We start from the raw sequence: 8,545 nt of genomic DNA on the forward strand, positions 1-8,545 counted from the left end.
TCTCATCAACCAAATCCCCATCATCCTAATAAATGTTTCTATCATTTCACTACATGCCAAGGATTTTAATCATTAAATACAAGGTTACCAAAATCCTTTGATCGTACCTCCCCAATTTCATCAATCTTCATTGCCCATTTTGAAAGGGAATCGTCCACCTGATTAGTCGTACATCTCACATGTCCAATTCGGAAAGCCTGGACAGTTGTTAATTCATTTTGGATGGCTGCAATGAACTTCCTTAGGTGCCATGCTTGAATCTCCCCCAATATGATGGCATTAATAATGATTAATGAATCACCCTCCAAGTGCAAGTCTACAACACCAATTTTCTTCTTGAACTTAATTGCATTAGAGTCGCCAATGCTTTGGCCATATTATTTGTTTTGTCGTCGATTCTTTGAGCCTCCATCGCAAAAATACTCCTTATATGCAATCTCGTGCCACAAATCCAATCCTTGATGGTCCAAGATTACCTTTTGACACCCCATCAAATTTGATTTTTAACCATCCCTCATCTGGACATCTCCAAACTTCTTCAATGGACCTAATAGGATTCAAATTAACTCGATTAAGCCCATGCACAAACCACCAAAGAGAATTTTCTTACTGCAAGTTAGGTGGAGAGAATATTAGAGTTAGCAATCAAGCTCTAAATGCTTCATACATGCATGCCCAAGGAAAGATATTGTAATTTGTTTAAATTAGTAATCCTTTTTGTTTGATATTAATAGGAATGGATATTTCAACCCTATCTACTATTCATCCAATCTATTTTTAATTTAATCTAGTAGGAGCCATAGTTGAGCCAAGGGAAGACCCTAAGTCAACAACTTAAGGCATGATACATCAATGACTATTTCCATTGGCAATATCCATAGGGTATGGCCAAGCTAGAAATGCACAATAATATGTAATATCAATGTTACTTGTGTTGTAAGTAGCAATTGACAATACCAATTATAACATGAATGGTGACAATCAATGTCAATTGTGTTAATAGTGGCCATCAATGTCAACTATTTGTGACCAATAACCATCATATATTGAATATATCATAAGTGGTGGAAATTGATTTTAATCTCATGTATAAAAAATGGTAGTTGATAACATTAGACCAATTTTATTATAAGAGTGTGAACATTTAACTAGCTTTTAATCATGTTGTTGGACATTAACATATTTATATATTCATAATATTTTTTAGATTTTTAAATGAAATTTAACATATACTCAACACATATTATATCACAAATACATTATATCCTACAAATTTCAATTTGGAGCTTGAAAATTTTATTTCAATCTTAAGGTTTCCAATAAAAAGTTTAATATGTAACCTTTGTTACAAAACTCCTTATTTTCCTATAGGAAAAAGGGAAAAATTTATTCATTTTAATGGTGAAAAATTAGGCTTTCACCATTAAATGTAGCAAGACCACTAATTTTTGCTTGATTACCATTACATTGGGGAAACACGGAATTTGATAGATCTAGCCTTAATAGATCTAGATTCTAATCGGATTCCTCATTTCCTGGATGGAGTTTTTCTTTCCCTTGAAACTGAATTGAATTTGAATTGAATTAAGATTAGGGTAAAATGGTGGATTATTGAAGCAATTATGCATATACAATGAGCTACAATCATCAAATAGAGCCACAAACCTGGATTTGAGTAGTTGATGAAAGTTTGGATCTGTTCCTAGAATTTTGCCCTGAATTGTCAGGACCGTGGTGGTGGTCGCCTTGGTCATCCTAACTTTTCACCATCCAAAGGGGAACCTGTTCGTCTTTGCGAATTATGTCATTCCTCTAAAATGAAGTTTTGCACCTGTTTCTGTACATAATGAAAGGGGGAAAATTGTTGGGAATAGGGGTTTGCCTTAGGTCATGTAGTATCCTAAATTGCACCTAGTGCATTTATGACACTTGTGCATGGTGCTTGGTGATGGGGAGGTTACTCAAAGAGAGCTAATACCTTGTTTAAGGGAATTCATGCTTTGTCCATATTGTCTTCTAATAAATTTAGACACCTAAGCTCTCTAGGAGTGCTCCCAATCTAGATGTACTCACTGATTGCTCAAACATGGTTGAGATTCACTAGGGTAAATCCAACCTTACATTCTAAAACTCCTAACAAGTGCTTGCAGAGGTTTTAGCATGTGTTTGTAATGTTTTCCAAAGTCAATCAATTGGTTTTGAGTGAGGGTTTCATTCTTTCCCCCATCGCTCCTTCCTTTTCCTATTTTCTAGGCCTAGTAGCCCTAGAGCCCCAATTAGCCCTACCTAACCAGTTTTTGTGGACTTTCTCCCAACTTCTCCAAAGACCCACACAAACTCTTTGTTGATTAAGATACCCTTTTGGAAGTACTTTCCAACTTTTGAACCTAGGAATCTCAATTTGACTGAACAGGTATGAAACCCGAGAAATGCTTGTTTTAGGTGATTTTAGGCTTGTTTTGGTCTTTTTCCAAGGTTTAGGTGTCTTCCTTGATCTGCCACACCTCCAAATTCACACATATGTTCTGTCACACATCACTTAATCATCCCAAACACTCTGCAACTCCAACCTTGCTAATTCTTGCAAACACTTGCATAATCTCATTCATTTCCTAATCGGGCTATGACTGAGCTCGCCTAGGAAATGATGCTCATTGGCCTTTCAATGACCTCCAAATGAAAATAAAATTTATATAAACTATACAAAGGTTCCATGGCTCAAGTCCCAAGGGTTATTGAGAAGAACTCAAAGGACTTCAAGCTGGAACCATGTATGGGCCTCTGAAACCCTTGCTCGGGCTAAGAGCTTACAAGATGAGAAACTCAATTCAAACCTGCAAATAAACTAATCAAATTGCTTCCTAAGCACTACAAGAACATATAAAAAACAATAAGAAAGGTAAAACAATGCAATCAATCCATTAAGTACGGATTGTTGTTCTAATTCTTGACAAAATGCAATGTAAAACTTCAAAATTGGTCTCAAAATGTATTCCAATCTATTCCAGGCATTGAAAAAACTCATTACATTGATTCTCTGAGATTTTATATGTCATTTATGGCCTAACTAACTCTTCATCAGTTCCCTAACCAACCCTTTGCACAAAAATGCAAAAAAGTTGCTCAACGTTGCAAAAAGTTGTCAAGCAACTTTGACAATTTTTGCCAAAAAGTGCATTTTTGCCTTACATGCTTAATTTTATCCTCCAAACCATCTAAGATGATTAAAAAGAATTGCATTGAAATTTCCTAATTCCAAACAAGTATTTTCAAGGCATTTTTCATCAAAATGCAAGATTTTGCCATTAGGCTTACAAGGGCTTACAAGCCAAATTTGAGAAAATGCATTGCCCTAAGGGCATTCAACCTACCAAAGAACTACAAAAACATAAAGAGACATAAGAAAAGACTCTTATTCACCACTCCAAACCAAATTATGAACAAACACACGAAAATATAGAAATTAGACTCAAAATTAGGTGCTCCTGCACCACTTGGTGCATTAATGGTAGGTCCATGATCGAAATCTCATCATTTTGACATCATGGACCCCGAAGACAAAGTGTCCTTGTTTTTCCTAAAACCCCATTTGGGCCTTGTGCACCACGCTAACGTCTTGATAGATCTGCGAAATCTTGAATCCTGCAATTAGTCAAGTGCTTTCTGACCCATATCTTTTGAATTGCTTCCGACTGTAATGACTCTTTGCGCCTCTTCCTAGCCTTAAAAGCTCTTCTTTGCCCATGTTGAAGGATTCCAGTCTCTTGGTTCTCTCTCTTGGATTCTTGGTTCTACTCTTTGGCTCTCTTTGATATCTTTCATTAATGCTCTCTTGAAGGCTCTACAAGCACTATCAAGCTATAGATTTTTACAACATTATTGCAATCATCTTGCAACCACAAAGCACACATTTTGAGCTTCATCATGCTCGTATCTCGAAAAGGGGGGTTTGGCTACATACCTTGTCTTCTCTTTGTCTTTTATCTATCTTTTCATCGTTGCATGCGATCTATTTATCATATCTCTAAGTGTATCTATTATCTAGGTACATTTAGTTTATCGATACATCACTTTTATCTATTTGCAATAGGGGTTTGCTTCCATTAAGCGAAGTATAGTTTCTATTTTCATTTTATCATTTTATCTTTTATCAAATCTATCTATTTGGATGTCCATGGAGGTCCAGAAATACCAAAGCGAGGGTCTGACTAAGGCAGACCCCTATATAGCCCCAACATTTCTCCTCAGTCTTCGTGTGTGCAAGTGGCGAATAGGTGGTCGTCTGTGAGATTTTGTGTTTTCTGATCGTTCAGACTACAATGCACCGCGTTGGCATCTGCACACTGTGCTAGTGTCCAAAACCCGAGACCTTCTTGACTCTCTAGTATAACTTATTTTCAGTCTTGGATCTCCTTGTTAATTCAGATTTCTATATTTCATCATCTCTGCACATTAATAGTTTTATTTTATTTGTTTATTAGTATAGTTTTTTTAATTATTATTATCCCCTGGCTAACCCTTAGCACTAGTTTAAGTGAGGTAGTGGTGGATCAATTTGTCCTTTGAGATTCATCATCTTAGAGGTGACAAATCCCCTCCTCTACAGGTCAAACCCCAGTTTTGGAATTAACCATGAAATAGAATTGAAACATAAATGAAGTATTGTAATGAAATGCTCTTATTTTGAGGGAAAGACTGAAAATATCTGAAACACTAATGATATACCTTTTAATGAAGTTTTGTTATCTCCAATGCTTGAATCTTGACTTCACTTATGCTCCAATGATTGATAGAAGACTGATTGTTTGCTCACTCGATTGTAGGATCTCAAATTTTCTCTCAAGTTGATATGAATTTGAATTAGGATTGAAATGAGAGGGCTAGAGCTCTTTTTATACATGCTAATAAAAAAAATTAAATTTCTGACATGGGACCTAGGTTCTCACTCAAACTGAGTGACCGTTATGAGGCCCCAAAATGGGTCCTTTTTGAGAGGACCATGGCACTCGACACCCTAGTCCTAGACATCAAGGTCCCAAGATTAAGGGGTGAAAATTGCAGATAGTGAAATAAATTGAGTTTGGTGACTAGTGTGAATAGAATCAAAGCTTCAATTAGGCCTAGGAGGAAAAACACCAAAGTGAAGCCTAAGTGATGAAAAAATTATAGGCAAGTGCAATTTAGGACTCTACACTTAACCCCCACTTTAGCGGGAGTATGAGACTAAGCATTCTCTCAGTAAAGTACAAAGGTTTGCATTGAAAACTTTCATCAAGACATCAAATAGACAAGACACACTAAGCCCCCAAGGGACTTTAAGATCTTACTACTTCAATATCAAGATAAAAGGGACACCACAAGAGAGTGAAAAGAGAGATAATCGTGACTGCTAGCCCAGTAAGGTTCACTTACTACGAGTCATGAAAAAGAGAAATACCAAATTACAAAGAAAAAGGCTTGGTTTCCAAAGTAATTTGAGTATCGAAACATGAGATAGTGTGTGCACAAAGTGAAACATTGAGCATAATATATGCCCCCACGTTAAAGTGATTGCATACGCCTTATCGAGAGCAATCGCTTTAAGGTAGCATGCATCCAAAGACAAGCACGTTACTATGATGATATGCCCCTAAGAAAGGACAAATCAAAGGATAATAATCACAAAACATAAAAACATGTAAGGGATCCACTAATTTGGGGGTCAATATGCTCTTATGATAAATAATTTATATCATGAATATTTATATTGAATTGACATCATCCCCCAAAGGTAGTGGAACCACAAGCATAACGGAAGAAGGGAACATGTGTCTTTTGAGTCAATATGGAAGATACCAAAAGAGGTCTCAATGCTTTGTGGAGAGAGGCAAAGTGAGTGAGGGGATGAAATGGTTAGATGATCAAACAATAAGCATAAAAGGATTCAAAACACAAAAACCAAGTATACCTTCACAAACTTGTCTTCTCCCTCAGATTGAGCTTGATGAAGTGAAGGCGCCCTTTTGATGCTCCACTTGATTTCTCTTTGCTCATTGTAGACATGGATTGCTCTCGAATGCCAAACAAGATAGATGGATTAAGGATTTGGATTTGGATCAAGGATAGATGGATATGGATAACAAGTATTTGATAGAGGACTATGAGAAAATAATAAAAATGTGATAGAGGGAGATGAGAGGAGAAATTAGTAGCATGATGATAGAAGAATGGAAGACTCCCTCATTTTGAGGAGGAAAGATGCTCCAATTTATAGATTGGAGGAGGCCAATGGAGGGCCAAGATTGATTTGCTTATGAAGGGCTAATACTGATTCAGACAGTGGACATGGATTAAGGATGCATTGGAGAAATAAAAAGGAATATAAAATTCCTTGAGAAAAAGGGGGTGGGAAAGAAATTTAAATTTCAAAGTGAGGATGCATAGGGGGGTTCAAAGAAATTTGAATTTCTATGAGAGGTTCAAGATTGATGTGACATGAGTAGGGGAATTTAAAATTGGAGGATAATGATAAGTGGGATTATGAGAGATTTTAGAGGTATTAATTAGGCTAAGTGGGGTTTAGGAAAAAGTGATTTGTAGGAATCATATGATTAGGTTAGTTAATTAAAATTAATTAACTGAGTGGGTTTAGAGGAAATAATTATTGGAGGGACTTTAGAAGAACAGGGAAATAATTAATTTATTTGATAAATTAATTATTGGAAAATAGTGATAAGATTAATTAAATTAGATTTAATTAACACCGAGAGGAATACAGATAACACAGTTAAATCAATTAATTATGTTGACAAGCTTAAATTAATTAAATATTGATTTAATTAATTTTAGGTGTCTACACTTTGCATCGTCCCCAAGTAGACACCTCAAGGGACAACAAATAAACAAAATGAAGCAAATAGAAGAATGCCACAACAAATTTGGCCTCTTTATTACCTTGCACCAACAGAGTGACAAGGGTCATCCAAAGAGAACCTAAAAAAAAACACATCACGGGGGAAACACATTACAAACAAGTAAGAGAGGAGATATAATCTACGACACGAATGAAGCTAATCAAGCAAATCATCTACCTCCCAATCTTGTTGAACATTATTTTTGAAAGGTGGACAAGATGCAAGAGGAGAAACTTTGAGCATGGTAGATGGAGCTCCTGCAAGTTCCAAACAAGGACCATGCCCTAATGATGAGTCACTTTGTCTGTCACTATGAGCTAGGATTAATGCCTTGGAAAATTGTTTAGATAAATCATTGTCAACATCGACAAGCTCATACATATCATCATAATCATTAAAATCAACATTGCTATCACGAACAACATCATCATCCATTTCTACATCAAGATTAATAAAAATAGGATCTCTAATACGAATAGAACATGAACCATCATCTTTCTTAAGCATTTAATAATCTTGGTGATTTAGGTTGAACTTCCACCCCAGGGTTAGGTGAAGGTTGGATAAATGGAACTAAGTCAATATTTGGTGTCTTCAGGGAGGAAATGGGTTGAGAAATAAGTTCACAAGCCTTAGCACGATGTCTTCATCAATGTTCTCTTGCACAACGGTTTCTTTTAGTTTTAGCCGAGGGTTGTGAAGGTTTAGGATCAATGGACATAGACTTCTTCTCTTCCTTTAAAGGAGGAGGAATAGGATAAGGTCTACTAGGTTGAAAAATAGGAGATGTCGGGCACTTCCCTTTGTAGGATGTAGGAGGCAGGACTACAACATACATAGGAGGAATAACATGTGTAGGAAGGATACTAGGTCCATCATGAGGAGGATGAATAAGTCTAGGACATCTAGGCTTACTCAAAGTTAAGATCATCTCATTCTTCCACTTTTGATAAGATATACAAAGAGCATCACTTCGAGGCTTAAGCGGTTCATATAATTTAGGCCAAAATTAATCAAGGGTGACATCTCCCTGCCTCACCGTGGGCTGATACATGCTATGATTGATTGTCATGATAGTTCCATTGTGAGGGAATTTAAGACATTTATGAATAGTAGAAGGGATCAATTTAATGGAAGAGAGACAAGGATGTCCCAATTTCACACTAAATTAATCTAATGTAGGAATAATAGAAAAAATGACATCTAAGCACTTAGTACCAACCTCGACGGGAAGAGTAATAGAACCAATAGCAGGGCTAGAGAAACCATCATACACCTTGATCACCACATTAGATTTGTCATATGTTACTTGATGCAATTGTAAAGTATAGAGATATTCTTTAGTGATCACATTCTCATACACGTTGGATCAATGAGAACCCCTTGTGAGAGTTTGTCTTTGATCTTCACAGTGATATATAGTGGGCCATCAGGTGCAACAATAGTCTCACTAGGATCAAAGGTAATGCATAGGTCCTTAGGAGGTGTAGGTTTGTCAACAAGATTCACAACATTATTGGATTCAACACCAAGGTCCCCAAGAGAATATGCAAGAGGCTCAAACTCAACCACATTAGTAGAATGGGAAGGTAAAGGATTAGTAAAGATTTTGAGGTTTTGATTAGGAGGAGCTACATATTTTTTCCTTTGCC

This window comes from Cryptomeria japonica, chromosome 3, assembly GCF_030272615.1.
Source record: "Cryptomeria japonica chromosome 3, Sugi_1.0, whole genome shotgun sequence".
Classification (NCBI taxonomy): Eukaryota; Viridiplantae; Streptophyta; class Pinopsida; order Cupressales; family Cupressaceae; genus Cryptomeria; species Cryptomeria japonica.